The sequence below is a fragment of the Cherax quadricarinatus genome, chromosome 6 (assembly GCF_038502225.1).
Source record: "Cherax quadricarinatus isolate ZL_2023a chromosome 6, ASM3850222v1, whole genome shotgun sequence".
NCBI classification, from domain to species: Eukaryota; Metazoa; Arthropoda; class Malacostraca; order Decapoda; family Parastacidae; genus Cherax; species Cherax quadricarinatus.
The window spans coordinates 65619378-65644522 of NC_091297.1; the positions used below are offsets into that span (position 1 = coordinate 65619378).

Sequence of the window (25145 nt, forward strand, 5' to 3'; positions counted from 1 at the left end):
ACATTAGTAAACCACCACTTGAATACAACACAGTTTCATTTAGACTCCATGATGAGGCCTCAATAAGGAAGTTCACAGCTGACCTAGAGACTGTTGACTGGCCTACAGAATTCTCCAAGGCCAATGGTATTGATGACTGGACAGACATTTTTCTTAACAAATTACTTAGACTATACAACAAACATTGTCCTATAAAAACGAAACAGATCACAAACAAATGGCTTGGTTGCCCATGGCTAACCAGCACCATTCTGAAATCCATTGATAAGAAACACCAATATGAAAAGCAATATAGACAGGACTTAATACACAAAGATATTCTTAAACACTATTCATCAGTCCTCACCAAAGTAATAAAGAAAGCCAAACAACTATACTACTCCAGTAGATTCACTGACACAAGAGGAGATATAAAAAAGACCTGGAAAACACTCTCTCAGATTCTAGGGACCCACAAACTGAAAAAAAACCAAGAATATTGTCCTAACTAAACCTAATGAAACACCACTGCAACCCACTGACACAGCTAACAAGATAAACGACTTCTTCTCAACCATAGGTTCTAATCTCGCCAATAAAATCCCACGTACCAATGCCCATGCCGGGGACTACCTAGATGGGAATTTCCTAAATTCCTTCTATCTTGCTCCAACTGAGCCCACGGAAGTCACTGAGATTATAAAGTCACTTAAAAATAACTCGGGGAATCTGTCTCATGTCCCACCATTATTGTACAAGAGTGGCCCATGTCCTCTCGCATACTATCTCATTACTTTTTAACAAGTCACTAGAAACTAGCACCTTCCCGAAACTACTCAAGACGGCAAGGGTTACACCAATACATAAAGGTGGTGACCCTTGAGATTTAAACAACTATAGGCCAATATCAAACTTACCATTGCTATCCAAAATCTTTGAGAAACTCGTGCACAGGAGACTATATTCATTAGTAACGGCACAAAACATACTCAACCCCTGCCAATTTGGATCCTGGAAAAATGAAAGCACTAACGATGCAATCATAAAAATGCTAGATCTGCTTTACACAGCATTGGAAAATAAGGAATATCCACTAGGAATTTTTATTGACCTAAGAAAAGCTTTTGACACAGTAGACCATGGCATCCTCCTCCACAAACTTGACCATTATGGTATAAGAGGCCATGCGCTTGCATATTTCAAATCTTACCTTAATAATAGGTATCAGTATGTCACCATTAAAGACAAAGCATCAACAACACAGCCACTTGATACTGGAGTTCTGCAGGGAAGTGTCCTTGGTCCCCTGCTCTTCCTCATATACATCAATGATCTTCCAAATGTATCTCAACACCTGAACCCCATTCTCTTTGCTGACGACACGACTTATGTCATCTCTCATCCTAATCTTGCCACCCTCAACACCATTGTTAATGAGGAGCTGATCAAAATATCGACTTGGATGACAGCCAATAAACTTACGCTTAACGCTGACAAAACCTACTACATTATGTTTGGTAGCAGAGCAGGAGATGCGTATATTAACATTAAGATCGGCAACACTCTAATTGCCAGGCATAATGAGGGCAAATTCCTAGGCCTATACCTCGACAACAATCTGAACTTCAGCACCCATATCCAACACATAACCAAAAAAGTATCCAAAACAGTTGGGATCCTCTCCAAGATACGATACTACGTGCCGCAAACTGCCCTTCTCACACAATACCATTCACTTATATATCCATACCTCACCTATGCTATCTGTGCTTGGGGTTCAACTGCAGCAACACACCTAAAGCCAATAATAACCCAACAAAAAGCCGCAGTAAGAATAATCACTAAATCCCATCCCTGGCAACACACACCCCCACTCTTCATAGATCTAAACTTACTCCCTGTTCAGTACATCCACACTTACTACTGTGCAATCTACATCTACAGGACCTTAAATTCCAATATTAACCTTGACCTAAAACGCTTTCTTGATAGTTGTGACAGAACCCACAGGCACAACACCAGACACAAACATCTCTGACATTCCCAGTGTCCGACTAAACCTTTACAAAAATTCAATGTATGTCAAAGGCCCTAAAATCTGGAACACCCTACCTGAAAATTCTAAAACTGCAGACACATTCATCACCTTCAAAACTACCATCAGAAAACATCTTATCTCCCTGATATACCCTGTCAACTAATTACACGAATACCACCTGGTGGTTAACACTTACACTTTCACTCACCTATTTGACCATAAACAGAAATATCGGTCTCAATCTCAAAATAATGAATCTTAACTAGTCATAAGTTGGCCTGTGATACTCCAATACTGAAACTATGTATAGTGCCAAAACAAAAGCATTCACATTGCTAAACTCACAAACTAGTATTTAGTCACTTAGCCATAATACCAACTTACCTCATAATTTTGTAATATTTTAAAATAAAGAATTAAACTAAGTCTGCCCGAAATGCCTAACCATGCTAGGTGTTCTAGTGGTACACTCTGTAATTATTATTTTATTACATGTAAACCACACAATAACTAAATTCTGTAAACTCAGCATTGTAATCCTTATAGAGAATAAACTTTGAATGAATGAAGTCTTCAAGTACCAAGTCCTTTTCTGGGGGTTACTTCCCTTTGTTTTTTAATGCCACTAGGACCAGCTTGAGTCACTGCACACCTCTGGCACTAAATATCTGTCTAGAGAGCTCTGTTTCTGGCATCTCTAAGATTCCCCTAAAATGGGACACAACATTGTCATTGTAGATGTTGCCAGCACTGCCTGCAGCAGCTGCGTCAGGGTGATGTTCATCCATAAATGTTTGCGCATAAAGCAGGAACACTGCAGCAGGCCTGCTGGCCCATACTAGGCAGGTCCTTCACAAACCATCCCACTAACAGAATCGTATTTGCTCAACCCAATTTTCAGTGCTTCCCAAGCAATAAGCTTTGATAATTCTATTCCCTCATGTGCAAGTCTCACTCAAATCAAATCGTGTGTGGGGAAGTACCATGGCTGGCGTGTGGGGAAGTACCATGGCTAGTGTGCGGGGAAGTACCATGGCTGGTGTGCGGGGAAGTACCATGGCTGGTGTGCGGGGGAAGTACCGTGGCTGGTGTGCGGGGAAGTACCGTGGCTGGTGTGCGGGGAAGTACCGTGGCTGGTGTGCGGGGAAGTACCGTGGCTGGTGTGTGGGGAAGTACCGTGGCTGGTGCGTGGGGAAATACCGTGGCTGGTGCGTGGGGAAATACCGTGGCTGGTGCGTGGGGAAATACCGTGGCTGGTGCGTGGGGAAATACCGTGGCTGGTGCGTGGGGAAATACCGTGGCTGGTGCGTGGGGAAGTACCGTGGCTGGTGCGTGGGGAAGTACCGTGGCTGGTGTGTGGGGGAAGTACCGTGGCTGGTGTGTGGGGAAGTACCGTGGCTGGTGTGTGGGGAAGTACCGTGGCTGGTGTGTGGGGAAGTACCATGGCTGGTGTGTGGGGAAGTACCGTGGCTGGTGTGTGGGGAAGTACTGTGGCTGGTGTGTGGGGAAGTACCGTGGCTGGTGTGTGGGGAAGTACCGTGGCTGGTGTGTGGGGAAGTACCCTGGCTGGTGTACCACCGTCACTACCACCCTCTACCACTACCACTTTCATATCTTTCTACAAACTTTTTCTTGAATTCTATAGTGCTTTTCACCCTCTTTACCAAAGGGATGGCACTAGAAGCTTTCTTTGGGCCCATGGTGGCTTATTTAGCAGTTACAAGCACTAAAAACAATGGAATAATACAAAATGTATCCATGTATGTGTGGAATCGTCCTCACTGGCTGGTAAACAATGGCACATTAGCTGTACGTGGAGTGTCTGGGCCGCTCACGGCATGCGGACACGTTCGGGATGAATGACTTGAACCGAGTTCAGTGTCATTAATTGAGCCAATATTTTGATGCAAAAATGTTACTTAATCCAATTATTACTTAATCCGATGACGTCTTAATCCGGCGGTCGACTGTATAGACATTTTCATTAGTCTGTCTATGATATTTTCTTCAAAATTATATAAGAAACATTACATAGCATATGAACGTGCAATGTTTATATGCTATCGATGGGTGGGGTTGGGTGGATTGTAAACATTACGTTTTCTCTAGTCCAGCTTCAGAGAAAATATGTACGAGTCTGCCTTGGCCCAGTAACTGCCCTTAACCCTTAAACAGTCCAAACATATTTATATGTTTTTTTAACATTTGAAAGTATGTAAAAAATGTACATCATTTTTTTTTTACATTGAAAACGTGTATAAAAAACTTTTATATAGATTTTTTTGTTATACAGTGGACCCCCGCTGAACGATCACCTCCAAATGCGACCAATTATGTAAGTGTATTTATGTAAGTGCGTTTGTACGTGTATGTTTGGGGGTCTGAAATGGACTAATCTACTTCACAATATTCCTTATGGGAAAAAATTCGGTCAGTACTGGCACCTGAACATACTACTGGAATGAAAAAAGTTCGTTAACCGGGGGTCCACTGTATTTGAAAATATGTAAAGAAAACATAGATCTTCTTTTGGAGCACTACGGATTTGAACGTTGATCTATTTGGACCGTTTAAGGGTTAATAGTACATAAGGTAGTTGTTAGAAATGATTAAACTAGGTAAACTTATGTCAATGGTAATAATATGGCTGTAGGCTGCATTGCATGTAGCCGGTAGGTATACGCCTAGGATGTAGTCCGTCTAGGATTAAAAATAAATACTACTCATCAACAAGCCTTCAGTTAAGGTATGTAATATTCATTTATCATTAAAATTAGTCATGTTTATTTCTCATTGTTTTCTGTATGTAAAACTGTAGTATATTTATTCTTTAAAAATTTTTTTTTTTTTTGTGAATATTTTGGGTGGAACGGATTAATTGGATTTATATTATTTCTTATGGGAAATATTGCTTCAACTTTTGGCCGTTTAAACTTTAGGCCTAGCTCCTGGAACAGATTATGGCCGAAACTCGGGGTTCCACTGTACAGTGGACCCTCGACCAACGATGGCATCTTATAACATTAACCCTTTGACTGTCGAAGGGCCAAATCCTGAAGTTGCTTCTGGTGTCGCAAAATATTCGAAAAAAAAAAAAATTATTTTTTCTTATGAAATGATAGAGAATCTTTTCCCGATTGTAAAGACACCAAAAAAACGAAATTTGATGGAAAACTGACGGAATTACGCTCTCGCGAAGTTAGCGACTTCGGCGATATTTAAAAATCGGCAATTTCGCCCACTTTGAGCCCTATTTTCGGCTAATTCCATTATTCCAGTCAACCAAACTCATAACTATTTCTTCAGAACTCTATTTTTTCTATCGACTGAGTACAAGAAACTGCCCATTTACCGATTTCAACTACCCAATAACATGGTCAGAAATTTGCAATTTGGCCAATTTCACGAAAATTAAAAAATATGACAATTTCAAAATAAGGTCCAGAATGAACAATGCAGACATTCCTGGCTCTAAAATAACATTTTCTTTGTTCATCAGTCATGTCTCCAGGTCCCTGTGATATTACTCTTGCTTTTTATTTTGAAATTTTATTCAAACAAAAAATAGAAGATTTACTGTTATGCAGACTACTGCAATACTGTAATAATTGTAAAAATTACATCAACCCATTCATGACTGCGTATTAGAATGGCTATTTGGACATTTATTGGACAATGACATCATTTGTTCACTTTTGAACATCGGCAAAAATCAAACATTTCCTGTACTTTGTGCTCCATTTCCAGGTTCTTTTTATAGTAAAATTAATCAAAATCACCTCCATTTCTATAATATAGTTTCCATTCTATCAAATGAGACCAAGAAAACGAGAATACAACCACAAATACTATAGGAAAATAGACCACAAAGTCGACATTTTAATTAAAAAAAACGGTCGGAGTTTTTTTTTTCTCATTATGCACTGCGTGCTCCAGGATTTTTTTTATGTGGTGCACACTGACCACACAGACCCATTCTCTCACATGTGGGCCTACTAGCTTTCTCCTGCCTGATTTGAAGCCGCTAGAATTTATGAGTATATATACGTCAAACACGGTACCTCGCAAACGTATATATACGGCCGCGACAGTCAAAGGGTTAAATCTGACTTGCGATACATTTTAACTCAAAATTTTTGCCTCGACTAGTGCTAAAAAATTTGACCAAAGCGATTCGTTCCGTTCGAGATGCGTCCACTTGTGGCCTGAGCGCGCCTCACTTGTCCCGTGGGTGCCAGTGTTTACAAGCCAGCCAGCCACCGCGGTCCCATCCAAACATACAATCGGAACATTTCATATTATCACAGCATTTTTAGTGATTGCACCTGCAAAATAAGTCAACATGGGCCCCAAGAAAGCTTCTAGTGCCAACCCTACAGCAAAAAGGGTGAGTATTACTATGGATATGAAGAAAGAGATCATTGCTAAGTATGAAAGTGGAGTGCGTGTCTCCAAGCTGGCCAGGTTGTACACAAAACCGCAATCAACCATCGCTACTATTGTGGCCAAGAAAGCAGCAATCAAGGAAGCTGTTCCTGCCAAAGGTGCAACTATGTTTTCAAAACTGAGATTGCAAGTGATAGAAGATGTTGAGAGACTGTTATTGGTGTGGATAAATGAAAAACAGATAGCAGGAGATAGCATCTCTCAAGCGATCATATGTGAAAAGGCTAGGAAGTTGCACGAGGATTTAATTAGAAAAATGCCTGCAACTAGTGGTGATGTGAATGAATTTAAGGCCAGCAAAAGTTGGTTTGAGAGATTTAAGAATCGTAGTGGCATACATAGTGTGATGAGGCATGGTGAGGCTGCCAGTTCGGACCAAAAAGCGGCTGAAAAATATGTGCAGGAATTCAAGGAGTACAAGTGTTTAATTGTGACGAAGCAGGCCTGTTTTGGAAGAAAATACCAAGCAGGACCTACGTTACTCATGAGGAAGACACTCCCAGGACATAAGCCTATGAAAGACAGGCTTACTCTGTTGATGTGTGCTAATGCTAGTGGTGATGGCAAAGTGAAACCTTTATTGGTGTTATCACTCTGAAACTCCCAGAGTGTTCAGGAAAAACAATGTCCTCAAGGTTAATTTGTGTGTGCTGTGGAGGGCAAACAGTAAGGCATGGGTCACTAGGGACTTTTTCTATGGGTGGTTACACCATGCATTTGCTGCCACTGTGAAAAATTACCTCCTGGAAAATAAATTAGACCTTAAGTGCCTCCTGGTATTAGACAATGCTCCTGGTCATCTTTCAGACATGGCAGAGCGACTTTGTGGGGACATGAGCTTCATTAAGGTCGAGTTTTTGCCTTCTAATACCACTCCTCTCTTGCAGCCCATGGACCAGCAGGTCATTGCAAACTTCAAAAAACTCTACACAAAAGCTATGTTTGAAAGGTGCTTTGTAGTGACCACAGAAACTCAATTGACTCGAAGAGAGTTTTGGAGAGATCACTTTAGCATCCTCAATTGTGTAAACATTATAGGTAAGGCTTGGGAGGGAGTGACCTTGAGAGGACCTTGAACTCTGCTTGGAAGAAACTGTGGCCAGAATGTGTAGACAAAAGGATTTTGAAGGATTTGAGGCTAACATTGAGAAGCCTATGCCAGTTGAGGAATCAATTGTAGCATTGGGGAAGTCCTTGGGGTTGGAGGTTAGTGGGGAGGATGTGGAAGAGTTGGTGGAGGAGGACAATGCTGAACTAACCACTGATGAGCTGCAAGATAATCGTCGATTTTTGTCCACTTTGAGCTCTATTTTCGGCCAATTCCAGTGTACTAGTCGACAAAAATCATAACTATTTCGCTAGAACTCCATTTTTTCTATTGATGAGTACAAGAAACCACGCATTTACCGATTTCAACTATCCAATACAGTGGTCAGAATTTAGCAATTTTGCCAGTTTTACTCAGATTTCAAAAGATGCCAATTTCCAAATAGGGTCCAGAATAAACAAGAAAGACATTTCTGGCACTAAAATAACTTTACTCTGTTCATTAGTCATGTCTCCAGGCCCCTCTTACATTTCTTTTGCTTTCCACTTTGAATTTTTATTCTCACAAAAAATAGAAAATCTGTTATGTAGACTACTGCATTAGTGTAAAAATGGTATAAATAATATCGGCGCACTTGTGAAAGAATATTAGACTTGCCAGTTGATGTGTATTGGATGCTTAGCATGATTTATTTACTTTTGAACTTGGGTAAAAATCGAACATTTCTGCTACTCTGAGCTCAATTTGAAGGTACTTTTCATTGCAAACCATTCTATAAAATGAGACCAGGAAAACTAGAATACAACAATAAATACCATACGAAAATACAGTGCAAAGTCGCTGTTTTAATCCAAAAACACGGTCAGTTTTTTTTTTTCTCATTACTCACTGTATGCTGCAGGATTTTTTTTATACTGTGCACACTGACCACATAGATGCATTGTTTCATATGAAGGCCTACCAGCTTTCTCTCACTAGATTTGAGGGCGCTAGAATTTAGGCGTACTAGTACGTCAAAAACCCTGGTGCATAACCCATAATAGTACGGCCGAAACCCTGAAAAGGTTAAATCTCTGAAACCAACCTTTGCTGGCCTTAAAATCACTAACATCAACACTAGTTCCAGGCATTTTCATAATGAGATCCGCATGTAGCTGCCTTGCCTTTTTGCATATGATTGACTGAGAAATACTATCTCTTGATAATTGTTTGTTGTTGATCCACACCAACAACAGTCTCTCCACATCTTTGAGTACGTATTTGTGATCTCTGTTCTGTATGCATACTTGTACCTTTTGCAACAGCTTCCTTGATTGCCTTTCTGTTGGCCAAGATAGTTGCGATGGTTGATTGGGGTTTGTTATACAACCTGGCCAGCTCGGAGGCACGCACTCCACTTTCATACTTTGCGATTATCTCTTTCTTCAATTCAATAGCAATTCTCTCCCTTTTTACCACAGGGTTGGCATTAGAAGCTTTCTTGTGGCCCATGGTGGCCCGAAATGCCTCGGCATGATAGTGGCTATCTTTGTACTTAGCAAATCACAATTGTAATTACATATTGTAACCTTTACATAGAAATAAACTTTGCATTTAGCAGTTACAAGCACTAAAAACACTGGAATAATACAAAGTGTATCGCAGGTACACGTGGAAGCGTCCAGACTGGCTTGTAAACAATGGCACACTAGCTGAAGGCAGGGCGGCTGAGGCGCGCTGAGGCCAGATGGACAGGGAGACGCGTTCGGGACGAATGTCCTTAACCGGGTTTTTCATCGTAGGCTGAGCCAATATTTTTACACTAAAATGCGTCGCTATCTGATTTTAATGCTAGCTGATGTCATCGTTAGCCAAGGGTCCACTGTACTCCCACTAGTGTTGCACCTCTCTAAGCATATATATACACCCTCTGTGTCCATGTATTGTTTGTAATGGCTTGACAAAGCTCCTGGAGAGCGAAAAGTTGCCACAATAAAATGTCACCTTAGTTGCACTTGTGTCCTTTTACTTTACATATTGTTGGTACTTCTACCAACATACATACAAAGGGTTAAGTATGTCTAGCTGGTACTTGCACACTTCATTGATGAAAATTGTAAAAAAAGTCAGTCTTTCAATTTATCTCTAAAAATTTTAACCAACCTTGTAATTAATGGCTGGCAACCCTCTCATACAATCCTTTAAAACGTACAACTGTGCTAATTTGCTTGACTATCAGTTTCAAACAGTGCATAGTCAGTATTAGTTCAGCATAACACTGAGCTTCTCTGTAAGGAAGCGGAACAGAATTCTTCCTCTGTAAGCCATGTGTGTCATAAGAGGCAACTAAAATGTATATATTACTAAAGTTTAAAAGAGAAACTTTTGATTTTCTTTTTGGGTCACCCTGCTTAGGAGGGATACAGCCGGTTTGCTGAAAGAACACTGAGCTTATGACCTGGTGTTCTTTCTTCTTGGCAAATGGCTAGTTTTCGGAGCAAATGCCAAAAGAGACCTCTCTTATCAGCATTATACAATTAACCTTAAAAGAACCACTCATTGTCTAGCAGATAATTTAACAATCTTAATGCTTCATCTTCATACATGGGTGCACTATCATCCTCGCCATAAGTCTGTTACTCAAACCATAGCAATTATGGAAGTACAAAAGCCAATAATTACTTTGCTGAAATTTTATGTGCATAAGTCTTGTGAGCCTGTTGGCTACAGAGTGAAGGTCAGCAGCATGACTTAACACCAGTGGAATGTTCTTGAACATTCCATTTATACACTGCTTCTTAATCTTTTATCTAGGACAACTTCCACATGCTATTGGGGATCAACTGGTTAACTGTTTTTTATTACCTAGTATCTACACTGAATAGCAGGTTTTGTAAATTTCTCTGCTTTTATTATTTGGACATAATGCATAGTTGTACAAAAGAAATACAGTGGTTGAGTGTACATGTCAAAGCCCCTTGTATGCAGAACATTATGGGTAGGCTTAAAATTAACTTAAGATTAACTAAGCAATGATATATTCAGTGGTAAAAGTACAGTAAACAGATTACAACATGAAGTACAAATGAGTATTTCAAATAAGAGGCTTTATAGTTGTACAGATTTGTAGCAGTTTTGTAGTACATAAGAATATAAGAACATAAAGAAAGAACACTGCAACATGCCTACTGACCCATGCAGAGCAGGTCCATCCCCCCCCATTAGACCAAAGGCCCCCCCAGATTAGACCAGTGACCCCCCCATCCCCCCAGATTAGCCCAATGAAACACCTCCCCCCCCCAGATTAGCCCAATGACCCACACAGTCTGGTCACCTGCACTCAGGGATGAAGCACTGCACCAGACCCAGCAGCACAAGCAAGTCAGGTCCAACTCACACCCACCCACACCCACTCATGTATTTATCTAACCTATTTTTAAAACTACACAACGTTTTAGCCTCTAACTGTACTCGGGAGTTTGTTCCACTCATCCAAACCAGTGCTTTCCTATATCTTTCCTGAATCTGAATTTTTCCAACTTGAAACCATTGTTGCGAGTCCTGTCTTGGCTGGAAATTTTCAGCATGCTATTTACATCCCCTTTATTTATTCCTGTTTTCCATTTGTACAGCTCGATCATATCCCCCCTAATTCTACGCCTTTCGAGAGAGTACAGATTCGGGGCCCTCAGTCTATCCTCATAGGGAAGATTTCTGATACATGGGATCAACTTTGTCATCTTCCTCTGTACGTTTTCCAGAGCATTTATATCCATTCTGTAATATGGTGACCAGAACTGAGCAGCATAGTCTAAATGAGGCCTAACCAAGGATATATAGAATTGAAGAACAACCTGAGGACTTCTATTATTTATACTTCTAGATATGAAGCCAAGAATTCTGTTAGCTTTATTGCGAACGCTAATGCACTGTTGTCTTGGTTTTAGAGTACTGTTAACCAGAACTCCTAAATCCTTTTTGCAATCAGTAGTATTAAGATCTACATTATTTAGCTTATATGTGGCATGGTTATTTACCTGTCCAACATTTAGAACTTTGCATTTGTCAATATTAAACTGCATCTGCCACTGCTCCGACCATTGCATCAGTCTATTCAAATCATCCTGGAGTGCTCTAGTGTCCTCATTAGAATGAATTGGACGGCCTATTTTGGTGTCATCAGCAAATTTGCTTATGTCGCTATTTATTCCCTCATCTATGTCGTTTATGTAAATTGTGAACAACGGGCCCAACACTGACCCATGAGGAACACCGCTTGTGATGTGCCCCCATTCTGATTTCTCCCCATTTATGCAAACACTCTGCTGCCTATTTGTCAGCCATGCCTCTACGTATGAAAACAATTCTCCTCCTATTCCGTGTGCCTTAAGTTTCCTCAATAGCCTCTGGTGTGGAACTCTGTCGAAAGCCTTACTGAAGTCCATATACACAATATCATATTCATTACCATGATCTACCTCCTCAAACACCTTAGTGAAAAAAGTTAGTAAATTCGTAAGACAGGAATGCCCCTTTGTAAAACTGTGTTGAGATTCATTAATCAATCTATACCTATCAAGATGGTTACGAATTGCTTCGACAATTATTGATTCCATAAATTTTCTCACTATGGAGGTAAGGCTTATTGGTCTATAGTTCGAAGCCAAGGACCTGTCACCTACCTTGTAAATAGGTATTACATTTGCCATTTCCCACTTATCAGGCATTATGCCAGTTTGTAGTGATATGTTAAAAAGATTAGCCGAAGGTTTGCTAAGTTCCTCTTTACATTCCTTTAACACCCTTGCAAACAGTTCATCAGGACCTGGGGATTTGTTAGGTTTTTTTTCTCTATTTGTCTGAGGACCATGTCACTAGTTACCGCAGTCGTGCATAGTTTATCATCCTGTTCTACATAATCTATTTTTTCAGGAATGTCGCTAGTATTTTCCTGGGTGAAAACTGAGAGGAAGTAGGTATTAAGAATTTCACACACATCCTTATTACTGTCAGTGATCTGACCAGAGTTACTCTTAAGTGGGCCAATCTTGTCCCTAATCTTACTTCTGTACACCTGAAAGAACCCTTTTGGGTTAGTCTTTGAATCCCTTGCGACTTTAGGCTCATAATCCCTTTTTGCCTTTCTTATTCCTTTCTTTATTTCTCTCTCTAATTGAATATATTGATTTTTTAACTGCCCATCCCCTCTTTTGATATGCCTATATATGCCTCTCTTTTGACAAATGAGATGTTTTAATCTGTTGTTCATCCATTTGGGATCATTTTTGTTAGATCTAATTTCCCTACTTGGAACAAAAGTTATCTGGGCAGCTAGAACTATGCTCTGAAAAACGTCATATTGGCAACCAAGATCACCTACCTGACCCATAGTCAGGACATCCCAATTTAGCCCACCAAGGTAATTTTTCAGTCCCATGAAGTCGGCCAAGCGAAAATCTGGGACAGATTTGATTGCCATTATCTGGGTAATTCCATGATATATTGAAACTAAGTGATTTGTGATCACTTTCCCCAAGCTCATCATTAACCTCAAGATTATTAATTAGTGAATCTTTGTTGGCAAGAACCAAGCCAAGCAGACTGTTTCCCCTAGTTGGTTCTTTCACAACCTGTTCTAAAAAGCAATCCTGAACCGTATCAAGAAAGTCACTAGACTCAAGATTTCATGTCATAGTGTTCCAACCAATTTGACTAAAGTTAAATTTTCCCATTGTCACAACATTTTCATATCTAGATGCCTTACGAATTTCGTCCCATAACAGCTTACTGCACTCCCTATCAAGGTTTGGGGGCCTATAAATCACACCCAAAATTAATTTGTCATGTCCCTCGAGAAACTGTAGCCAAACAGATTTTGTTCTATGTTTCTAATTTTATATCATGTCTAAGACAACTTAAATTTTCTCTGACATACATCGCCACTCCACAACCCTTCCTGTTGACCCTATCAGTGTGGAGTAGTTTATAACCCTGTATGTTGCATTCAGAAGGCATTTCTCTATCTTTCTGGTTGGACCAGGTCTCTGTTATACCAATAATATCTATATTACCTACACTTGCAAGTAATCTTATCTCATCTATCTTATTTCTTACTCATACTACAAATCTGCTACAAAACTGTACAATACCTACTTCCTCTCAGTTTTCACCCAGGAAAATACTAGTGATATTCCTGAAATAATAGATTATGTAGAACAGGATGATGATAAACTATGTACGATTGCGGTAACTAGTGACATGGTCCTCAGACAAATAGAGAAACTAAAGCCTAACAAATCCCCAGGCCCTGATGAACTGTTTGCAAGGGTGTTAAAGGAATGTAAAGAGGAACTTAGCATACCTTTGGCTAATCTTTTTAACATATCACTACAAACTGGCATAGTGCCTGATAAGTGGAAAATGGCAATTGTAATACCTATTTACAAGGCAGGTGACAGGTCCTTGGGTTTGAACTATAGACCAATAAGCCTTACCTCCATAGTGGGAAAATTTATGGAATGCCTATGGTCTTGGAGATTTTCTTGGAAATATGTTGCATATGTGTTTGAAATTTGAGTGTTATCAAGGTGGATTCCTAAGAATTTTCCCTCTGTGAGCTTTGTGATAGGCGATCCGTTTATCATTGTTACGAGGGACATCTGTGGTTCTTTTTACAAACTGTATGAAGGAGGTTTTGTTAATGTTGAGAATAAGTTTGTTAATCATCATCCAGGTAGATATTTTCTGTAATTCAGTATTTACAGTATTGAGTAGCATGACTGAGCTTGGGCGAGAGAAGACGTATTTAGTGTCATCTGCAAATAGTGTGGGTTTGAGTAGTTGCAATGCATTTGGTAAGTCGTTTATGTAAATGAGAAAGAGAAGAGGGCCAAGGACACTCACCTGTGAGACACCAACTGTAATTGGCTGTGTGGAAGAGTTTGCTCCATTTGTGTACACATATTGGCTTCTGTTGCTAAGGTACGACTTTAGGTAGTTCAGGGAGTGTCCTCTTATACCATAGTGAGACAATTTTATGTGCAGCAATTCATGGTCAACTGTATCAAAAGCTTCACATAAATCAATGAAGTTCCCCAATGGGACTTCTTTTTTCTTGAGTGCAGTGTATATTTGTTCTAGCATGTGTATAATAGCATCATTCGTATTTTTATTAGGCCTGAACCCGAATTGACAGGGGTTGAGTTGTTGTGGGAGAAGAGGTAGGGATAGATTCACTTATGAATTAATTTTTCGAAGATTTTAGAGAGAGGGTGTAAGTTGGAAATTGGCCTATAATTATTCATGTCTGTTTGATCTGCTCCTTTATGTATCGGGGTGACCCTCGCTATTTTGAGAACTGGGGAAGGTAGAGGATTCGATGGATTTGTTAAAGAGTGTTGCAATGATTGGTGACTGCACTTGCAAAGCTTTTTTGTATATAAAGGGTGGTAGGGTATTTAAATCTCCTGTCTTGTTTTTTAGTGTTGATAATAAGGAAGACTTCTGTTGGGTTAGTCGGAGGTAGGAACAACGTGTTCAGGTAGTTGCCAGTGAGGTAGTCATTGGGTGGGGTATTTGAGCTTGGGATTTTATCGGCAAGGTTTTTACCTATGGTGGTGAAGAAAACATCAAATCTGTTTGATGTTTCAGTTGGTGGGAGTTGGGGTTCATCTGGTTTTGTTAGTTTGATTGCTCTGTTTCCTGATCTTTTTTGTTTCTAGAATTTCGGATAGTTTTCCAGGTCTTCTTTATATCACCTTTTAAGTTGGATAATCTGTTCTCATAATAGTTTTTTTTTGCCCTTCTTATCAGGCTGGTTAAGATTGATGAGTAACGTTTTGTGTGCTCTGGTTATGCGATCCATTCTGTACTGTTTTTCGAATAGGTGCTTTATATTTATGGATTTGAGGATGCTAGGTGTTAGCCAGGGACTGTTCAGTCTCTTAGCTGTGATCTGTTTGTTTTTTTTAGGGCAGTGTTTGTTATAGTTATTGGGTCTTTTTTAGAAAATTATTAGTACATTCGTCAGTATCTGTATAGGTTTCTAGCTCAGCCAGTCGATGTTTGTCATTGATGTTGTGAAGTTAATAATGCCTGCCTCATTATGAAGTCTGAAGGTTACTTTAGTAGTGTCTTGGGGTAATTTACCTAGATTGTTTGAGAAAGGTAGGGTAGTGGTCTGTGGTATTATCTGTGATTATGCCTGATTTTAAAGGGGATATGGTGTTGGTCCAGATGTGGTCTAATAGGGAAACACTAGTCTCTGTTATTCTTGTAGGTTTTGTTACTGTTGGTAGCAACAAGCAGTTACTCAGTGTTTGTGAATTCAGTAACGTGTGGGTCCTGGTCTTGCAGAAGATTTATATTGAAGTCACCTGAGAGTAGTAAGTAATCTTCATTCATGTGTGCACCAGTTATCATACTTCCTAGGTTTTCACTAAAATGGCTAATGCTTGACTGTGGTATTCTGTAGATGTTTATCACTGTGAGAGGTTTTTGTAGGTACATGTATTTGAATTTAGCTATTATATATTCCCTATGTTCATCCCTTGTGCAAGTATTAGTGATACATTCTAGTTGGTCTGAGTAGTATATAGCTGTGCCACCCCCTTGTTGATCTGGCCTACAGTTGTGTATGGCTGTGTAACCAGGAATGGCATAAATGTCTGTTGTATCTGACTTTAGCCAGGTTTTGGTGATAGTAATGGACATACTGTCATGCAGGGAATTTAGTAATGCTGAGGTCATTGTAATGTTTGCTTAAAGATCTGACTTTGTAGTTAAAGATAGTTTTGTTGTTTGCTCTGTGTAATGTCTTTGCTTAGTCTGCTGTATAATAATTACAGTTGCTGTTTGATTGGTGTAATTTATTTAACCCTTTTAGGGTTGGTGCCATACTAATACGCATAAATTCTACGTCCTTCAAATCTAGTGAGACAAAGCTGGTAGGCCTACATATGAAAGAATGGGTCTGTGGTCACTGTGTGCAGTATAAAAAAATCCTGCAGCACACAGTGCATAATGAGAAAAAAAAAAAACTCCAACCCTGTGTTTGGTTAAAAACAGCGACTTTGCAGTGTATTTTTGTATGCTATTTATGGTTGTATTCTAGTTTTCCTGGTCTCATTTTATAGAATGTTCCTGGTCTCATTTTGCAGAAATGTTCAATTTTTGCCAAAGTTCAAAAGTAAACAAAACATGCCATACTTCCATTGCACATCAGCTGATGAGTCTGATATTCTTTCACAAGTGCGCTGATATTATTTATACCATTTCTACACTAATGCAGTAATCTGCATAACAGTAAATTTTCTATTTTTTGAGAAAAAAAAATTCTAAGTGGAAAACAAAAAAAACTAACAGAGGCCTGGGAACATGACTAATGAACAGAGGAAATGTTATTTTAGTGCCAGGAATATCTGTATTGCTTATTCTGGACCCTATTTGGAAATTGGCATCTTCTGAAATTTGTGTGAAATTGGCAAAATTGCCAATTTCTGAACAGTTTATTGGATAGTTGAAATCGGTAAATGAGTGGTTTCTTGTACTCATTCGATAGAAAAAATGGAGTTCTAGCAAAATAGTTATGATTTTTGTTGACTGGTACATTGAAATTGGCCGAAAATAGGGCTCAAAGTCGGCGAAATCGCCGATGCGTAAACATTGTCGAGACCGCTAACTTCACGAGAGCATAATTCCATAAGTTTTCCATAAAATTTCATACTTTAGGTGTTATGATTGGGAAAAGATCCTCAATCATTTCATAAGAAATTTTTTTTTTTTTTCTTTTCCAAAAATTTCCGACCTTGAGAACAAGTTTAGGAGAGGGCCTGTCGGCCCTGAAAGGGTTAATAAAAAAATTACATCAGGATCAGTGCCTGTAGTCATAAAAATGAGAGTGACTCTGCAACTAGATTTTTTAATAAAATATTATGTTAGTAATAATTATGATACTTAACTACTTTATTTTACTGGCTAATGGATTGTTACAAATGGGAGGTTGGTATCAAGATCAGTGCTTGTAATCAAAAGATTTATAGTGAATCTATAACTAGACTTACATATAAGACAAAGTAAATATTCTCAAGCTAAAAAATAGCACCTGAATTATTTTAACAAATGTAAATTGACAGTTACTTTTTGCTGATGATACTGTGCTTATGGGAGATTCTAAAGAAAAATTGCGAAGGTTAGTGGATGAATTTGAGAATGTGTGTAAAGGTAGAAAGTTGAAAGTGAACATAGAAAAGAGTAAGGTGATGAGAGTATCAAATGATTTAGATAAAGAAAAATTGGATATCAAATTGGGGAGGAGGAGTATGGAAGAAGTGAATGTTTTCAGATACTTGGGAGTTGACGTGTCGGCGGATGGATTTATGAAGGATGAGGTTAATCATAGAATTGATGAGGGAAAAAAGGCGAGTGGTGCGTTGAGGTATATGTGGAGTCAAAAAAACGTTATCTATGGAGGCAAAGAAGGGAATGTATGAAAGTATAGTAGTACCAACACTCTTATATGGATGTGAAGCTTGGGTGGTAAATGCAGCAGCGAGGAGACAGTTGGAGGCAGTGGAGATGTCCTGTCTAAGGGCAATGTGTGGTGTAAATATTATGCAGAAAATTCGGAGTGTGGAAATTAGAAGGTGTGCAGTTAATAAAAGCATTAGTCAGAGGGCAGAAGAGGGGTTGTTGAGGTGGTTTGGTCATTTAGAGAGAATGGATCAAAGTAGAATGACATGGGAAGCATATAAATCTATAGGGGAAGGAAGGAGGGGTAGGGGTCGTCCTCGAAAGGGTTGGAAAGAGGGGGTAAAGGAGGTTTTGTGGGCGAGGGGCTTGGACTTCGAGCAAGCGTGCATGAGCGTGTTAGATAGGAGTGAATGGAGACGAATGATACTTGGGACCTGACGATCTGTTGGAGTGTGAGCAGGGTAATATTTAGTGAAGGGATTCGGGGAAACCGGTTATTTTCATATAGTCGGACTTGAGTCCTGGAAATGGGAAGTACAATGCCTGCACTTTAAAGGAGGGGTTTTGGGATATTGGCAGTTTGGAGGGATATGTTGTGTATCTTTATACGTATATGCTTCTAAACTTGTATTCTGAGCACCTCTGCAAAAACAGTGATAATGTGTGAGTGTGGTGAAAGTGTTGAATGATGATGAAAGTATTTTCTTTTGGGGGATTTTCTTTCTTTTTTGGGCCACCCTGCCTCGGTGGGAGACGGCCGACTTGTTGAAAAAAACAAAAAATATATGAACTAAGGTAGTTCTTTAAAGCTAAAATAATTGAGACAACATAAAAGGGACTAAAATAAGTGGTGGTGAACAAAAAAAGTGGTAATTAAATAAGGGAGCTAGGGAATATAATATTAGAATAATGAATGTTTTACACTTTAGCACCTGAGAATAGCACCATGATTATTTTAACAATTGTGAATATATGAACTAAAGTAGTTAAAGCTAAAATAAAGGTAAAAATATACAAGGGACTAAACTAAGTAATGGTAAACAAGGTTAAATGGATAGTCACTGATACAGTATTGGTTTAGGAGTAAGATCTGACTTGTAATATGTAATAAGTTTGAGCAATTAATAGCACTATACAAAGTAAAAAAATATAAGGTAGTTGGTACTAGCTAGTAAATGATAGTTCTGGGAATTGCACAATAATGTAATTGGTATATACACTAATTGCACCACACAATATAAATGGGACTAAAATAAGTAGTGGTAAACAAAATTAAATGGATAGGTAGCAACCATGAACATTAATTTAGTTGTAAGATTTGACTTGCAATACAAAATTTGAGCATTTAATAGCAATTAAAAGAAGTAAAAAGTATTTGAGGTAGCTGGTATTAGCTAGTGTGAAGGGGGCTGTAGGGCAAATTTCCGCGCGCGCTCGCCCAAAAATAAAAAAAAATATGGAAATTGAGTTACATATACCGAAAAATAGCTCAACTCTTTGGCAACACAATCGTACCAGAATGAATGTTCTATGATGTTTCTACAAGAAATTATAGTCATTTATATCAGGTATGGTGACTGTGATGTGGGTAGCGAGTCTCCTCACAGCCCGTATATTTTTTTGGAGTTTTTTCCTTGTTTTTTATCGCTTTTTCTTGCATTATTCTTTCTAATACAATAACTGACTATTTGGCATCATAAAACAGTAGGTGGAGCTTATCCGTAGACTTAGAGACAACCGGGAACCATATGGGAACGCTCGGCAGTGTTCCCGCTCCCGAGAGAGCCAGGAGAAATCACTTCATTGTTACGCTTATATATCAACTCTACGGCTTATTTGTCTATCAGAATTGATCTAATATTATATAATAAACACTATAAATAACATACAAACATGTTATATACTCTAGACTGAATAAAATAGGCCATAATATGGCAAGAGATTATCGGGAATATTTCGATATTATTGAGCTACTCCTCTCCATGTCGTACTCTTTGGTCTCTGAGTAAGAGAAAACGGTGTTTTGAAGAGGATAACTACACTAGAACATCAGTTTACTAAGAAATACACCCAAACAAATGCGATTTTAGCGTTTTTTTTTTTTTTTTTTTTTTTTTTTTTTTTGAGACTGGGGCCGGCCAGCACTCCCGGCCGATATCTCGCAAGTAACTTACTCACCTAAAGTCCATAATTCTTCCTTTATTGCTTAATTAAATGGAATAATCACAGAAATTGTAGAATAATGATTTCTCTAATTTCCACCAAGAATTTTTTGGAAATATTCCAAATACTTTGGGAGTTATGTGGGAGTAAAGGGCAGATATTTTTGCAATATTCCAGGAACTTACAAACTTTATTTTTTTGTGAAATAAGGATAAGTTATTTAGAGGAAAGCTCAACGGTGAAAATTAGTATTAGTATTGTTCTCTCAGCACCAAGTGTCCAAACAACCTTAGGTCGTCCCATATAAGAATGAATGTAGGCACAAGGGCATTTTCAGTAAATCAATCTTTTCTCAGTTGTTGTTTGAGGTATATTTTTGATAAATATTTTCAAGAAAGAGTGAAAACACTGTCTTGTGCACCAAAACTGGAGAAAATCGGACGGTAAACAAAAGTTACAAATTTTGCCCGACGGCCCCTTTATGTGTGAAGGCTTACTCAGCCCTGTAACAACTTCAGTAAGTATTACCAAAGCTGGCTCCTCCTCAGGAAAATTAATGAATAGGAAAAGAATAATAAGTCAAATATAAACACTATTATTTAGAAATGAAAATATAAAACAAATATGAATTTTTATCCTGCTTGAAAGAGAAATAAAAAGTGAAATATAAAAATATCTGAATTCAACGCTAATATGCACAGTTAGACTGGGGTGTCTGGTTGATGTTGACACCGCGTATTGTAGAAATTGTAGCCGTTGCTGATGATGGGGGGAGGGTCACAGATGTTGAGCGACAACCCAACGACTAGTTCTTCAGTCTCTAGCCTTGAATAGTCCATCAAGATGATAGAAACACAGGTTCTTCACCACTGCAAAGATGAGAGATAGTTGCCTGGGGTTGACTACACTTAGGTATGCAGATAAAATGGTGACGTCTCAGAACGTGTGTAAAGTTCATCTCCTTCAACACTGTTTCTTTGGTTGCCAGATGATCCGAGCTGACATTCCAAGCTAGAAAGAGACAAAGGTTACCCATTGCCTAAGAAATCACTCTCCATGATAAGTAAAGTATTTAAAAAACATGGTGATTATCTAAAAGCACATGAAAATCAAGGCAGAATGAACTACATCTTAAAATTGGTTAAAAGTGAAGATTTTAACCAATATATCCACTAGAATAGCAGAGACTTTTACTTACAGTTGTGCTGAGAGCTGCGAGTCAAGTGATTACCATTTGGCCGGAGCCCCACACATCACCTTTCCAGGTGGAAAAAGGGGGGGGGGGATAGTGGGAGCTAGACACTGACCCTACCTTAACAAGCAGATGAGTAATCAAACTATCGTTATCATATACTCGCTCGCTACTCCTATCTGTTGAACTTTTCCCTCACACTCCCCCATACCAAGACTTACAGTCAAGGAGTATAAGAAGAATAGGCGAGGAAAAAGTTCTAACAGGTGGAAGTCGCGTAAGGCACCAAATCTTCTACTGACTGTCACGACTTAACCAGTTGGAGAAATAATTGGATGAACCATTAATATACACACTATGAAACTTAAAAGCTTGGAGTGCCAATGTCCACCTCAAGAGGCGACTGTTGGTTCCCTTAAAAGTTTCTAGGTATATCAAAGGTTTGTGATCCGTCTCCAAAATGAATTCTTTTCCCAGTAAATAAAATTTAAGCTTGGAGATACTCCACACAAAGGCCAAACATTCCTTTTCTATGGCAGAGTATCTCGTTTCGGCAGGAAGAAGTTTCCGGCTTAGGAAGCATACAGGTAAGGGTGTACCATCATGGTACTGTAGTAACACTGCACCGAAGCCGGTATTGGAGGCATCAGTTCTTAAACAAAACGGTTTATTAATATCTGGAATCTTAAGTATAGGGTCTTTTGAGAAGATGTTTTTAATCTCGTTAAACTTTTCTCGAGCTACGTCGGGAAGTTCAAGAGGTTCCTTCACAGACTTTTTAAGGTAATCGGATAAGATGCCTGTAAGATCGGTAAGGTTGGGGATAAACCGTGCATAAAAATTTACAGAACCAAGAAAGCTACGCATGAGCTTCTTGGTTTTGGGGAATTTAAACTCTAATAAAGCTTTGATATTACTGGGGAGAGGCTGCAACGAATTACAGTGGGCCCTCGCCTAATGTTGGCATCACACAATGTTAAATCGGCCTAGCAATACATTTTAACGCAAAAATTTTGCCTCGCCTAGCACTAAAAAACTCTCAATGCAATTTGTCTGAGACGCATCCATGTGTGGCCTGAGCCAGCCTCACTTGTTCCACCGGTGACATTGTTTACAAGCCAGCCTCTGCGGTCACATCCAAGCATACAATCGGAACATTTCGTATTATTACAGCATTTTTAGTGATTTCACCTGCGAAATAAGTGACCCTGGGCCCCAAGAAAGCTTCTAGTGCCAACCCTACAGGAATAAGGGTGAGAATTACTATGGAGATGAAGAAAGAGATCATTGCTAAGTATGAAAGTGGAGTGCGTGTCTCCGAGCTGGCCAGGTTGTATAGTAAACCCCAATCAACCATCGCTACTATTGTGGCCAAGAAAATGGCAATCAAGGAAGCTGTTCTTGCCAAAGGTGCAACTTTTTCAAAACAGATCGCAAGTGATAGAAGATGTTGAGAGACTGTTATTGGTGTGGATAAACGAAAAACAGATAGCAGGAGATAGCATCTCTCAAGCGATCATAAGTGAAAAGGCTAGGAAGTTGCATGAGGATTTAATTGAAAACATGCCTGCAACTAGTGATGTGAGTGAATTTAAGGCCAGCAAAGGTTGGTTTGAGAGATTTAAGAATCATAGTGGCATACATAGTGTGATAAGGCATGGTGAGGCTGACAGTTCGGACCACAAAGCAGCTGAAAAATATGTGCATGAGTTCAAGGATTACATAGACAGTGAAGGACTGAAACCTGAACAAGTGTTTAATTGTGACAAAACAGGCCTGTTTTGGAAGAAAATGCCAAGCAGGACCTACAGTACTCAGGAGGAAAAGGCACTCCCAGGAGATAAGCCTATGAAAGACGGGCTTACCCCGTTAATGTGTGCCAATGCTAGTGGTGATTGCAAAGTGAAGCCTTTATTGGTGTATCACTGAAGCTCCCAGAGCGTTCAGGCAAAAGAATATCCTCAAGGCTAATTTGTGTGTGCTGTGGAGGGCAAACAGTAAGGCATGGGTCACTAGGGACTTACTATGACTGGTTACACCATGCATTTGCCCCCACTGTGAATAATTACTTAATTGAAAATAAATTAGACCTTAAGTGCCTCCTGGTGTTAGACAATGCCTCTGGTCATCCTACAGACTTGGCAGAGCAACTTTGTGGGGACATGAGCTTCATTAAAGTCAAGTTTTTGCCTCCTAATACCACTCCTCTCCTGCAGCCCATGGACCAGCAGGTCATTGCAAACTTCAAAAAACTGTACACAAAAGCTCTGTTTGAAAGGTGCTTTGTAGTGACTTCAGAAACTCAACTGACTCTAAGAGAGTTTTGGAGAGATCACTTTAATATCCTAAATTGTGTAAACCTTATAGGTAAGGCTTGGGAGGGAGTGACTAAGAGGACCTTGAACTCTGCTTGGAAGAAACTGTGGCCACAATGTGTAGACCAAAGGGATTTTGAAGGATTTGAGGCTAACCCTGAGAAGCGTATGCCAGTTGAGGAATCAATTGTGGCATTGGGGAAGTCCTTGGGGCTGGAGGTTAGTGGAAAGGATGTGGAAGAGTTGGTGGAGGAGGACAATCGCTATGGGTGTGTTCGCATCGCTATTGGGCCGTGCGGACGTGCTGCGCAGTAGCTCCTGATTGAGTTGGCTTTTGCGCAGTGTTGACGTGTACTTAGCTTTGTGAAGACCTGTTTGCGCGCGCTCTACGAATTGAAGCAAGATGCCCTCCATCGAGCAACTTTACCAACAGCTTAAAGAAGAATTGAGGATGGCGAAGGTGGAGATTCGGCGACTGACCGAGGAAAACAAGAAGATTCATAGTAGTCCTCCTGTTTTGAGTCCTCAGGTCAAGAAGGGAAACTGGTCAGTGGCTGGACAGCAGGGAACGAAGTTGACGATCAAGAGGACGAATGGAAAGGTAGAAACGATGAAGAAGAAAGAGACTGCCGTGGAAACTGTTGTGGAAACATCTAATACATTCTCAGTGCTACCCGACGAATGCGAGTCAACTACTGGGAACAACACGACGAACGACACCAAGGAAGGTAAGAATATAGTTGTTGTTGGGGATAGCCAAGTTAGGTATATGGATAGGGCGTTCTGCTTGAAGGACAGGAGTAGGAGACAGAGAGTTTGCTTTCCTGGGGCTGGGATGGAGGATATTGTTAGCCATCTGGATGACATCATGAGAGGTAATGGGAGCAATCCTATTATCTGTCTCAGTGCTGGAGGCAACGATGTTGGCAGACGTAGGAGTGAAGACCTGATTAGCAGGTATAGGTCAGCAATAGAAATAATTAGGAGTAAGGGTGGGAACCCTGTCATATGTGGTATTTTGCCAAGGAGAGGAGTTGGAAATGAATGGTTGTCCAGGGCAATTGGTGTCAATTGCTGGCTGGACAAATACTGTAAGGAAAATGCGGTAACATTCATTGACAACTGGGACCTCTTCTATGGCAGAAATGACATGTATGCCAGGGATGGGGTTCACTTATCTAGGTCTGGGGTGGTAGCACTGGCAACTGCAGTGGAGGGAGCAGTTAGGACTTTAAACTAGGAATAGTTAGTGGTATGGGTTTTGGCAGGAAAACAGTGAAGTCCCAGTGTAGTAATATTACGAGTTCTAGGGGAACTAGTAATAAGCAGAACGAGGTAGATATTGAAAAGCCAGGGACTTTGGGTGATAAGGACAATAATAAGTTTAGTAGAAAAACAGAAATGAGCAGGAAGGGTAAAGAGAAAGGAGAGTCTTTCAAGGTTTATTATGCTAATTGCCGTAGTGCTAGGAATAAGATGGACGAGTTGAGATTAGTTGCTAGTGCAGGTAACATT

The 25145-nt window shown here is 39.7% G+C and overlaps 1 protein-coding gene across 2 annotated transcripts in view; it reads left to right on the forward strand.

Annotated features, from left to right (window-relative positions):
* LOC128693173 (protein CDV3 homolog) overlaps positions 1-25145 on the forward strand; it is a 113687-nt gene that overhangs the window by 52170 nt on the left and 36372 nt on the right. The gene's annotated exons all lie outside the window — the stretch shown is intronic.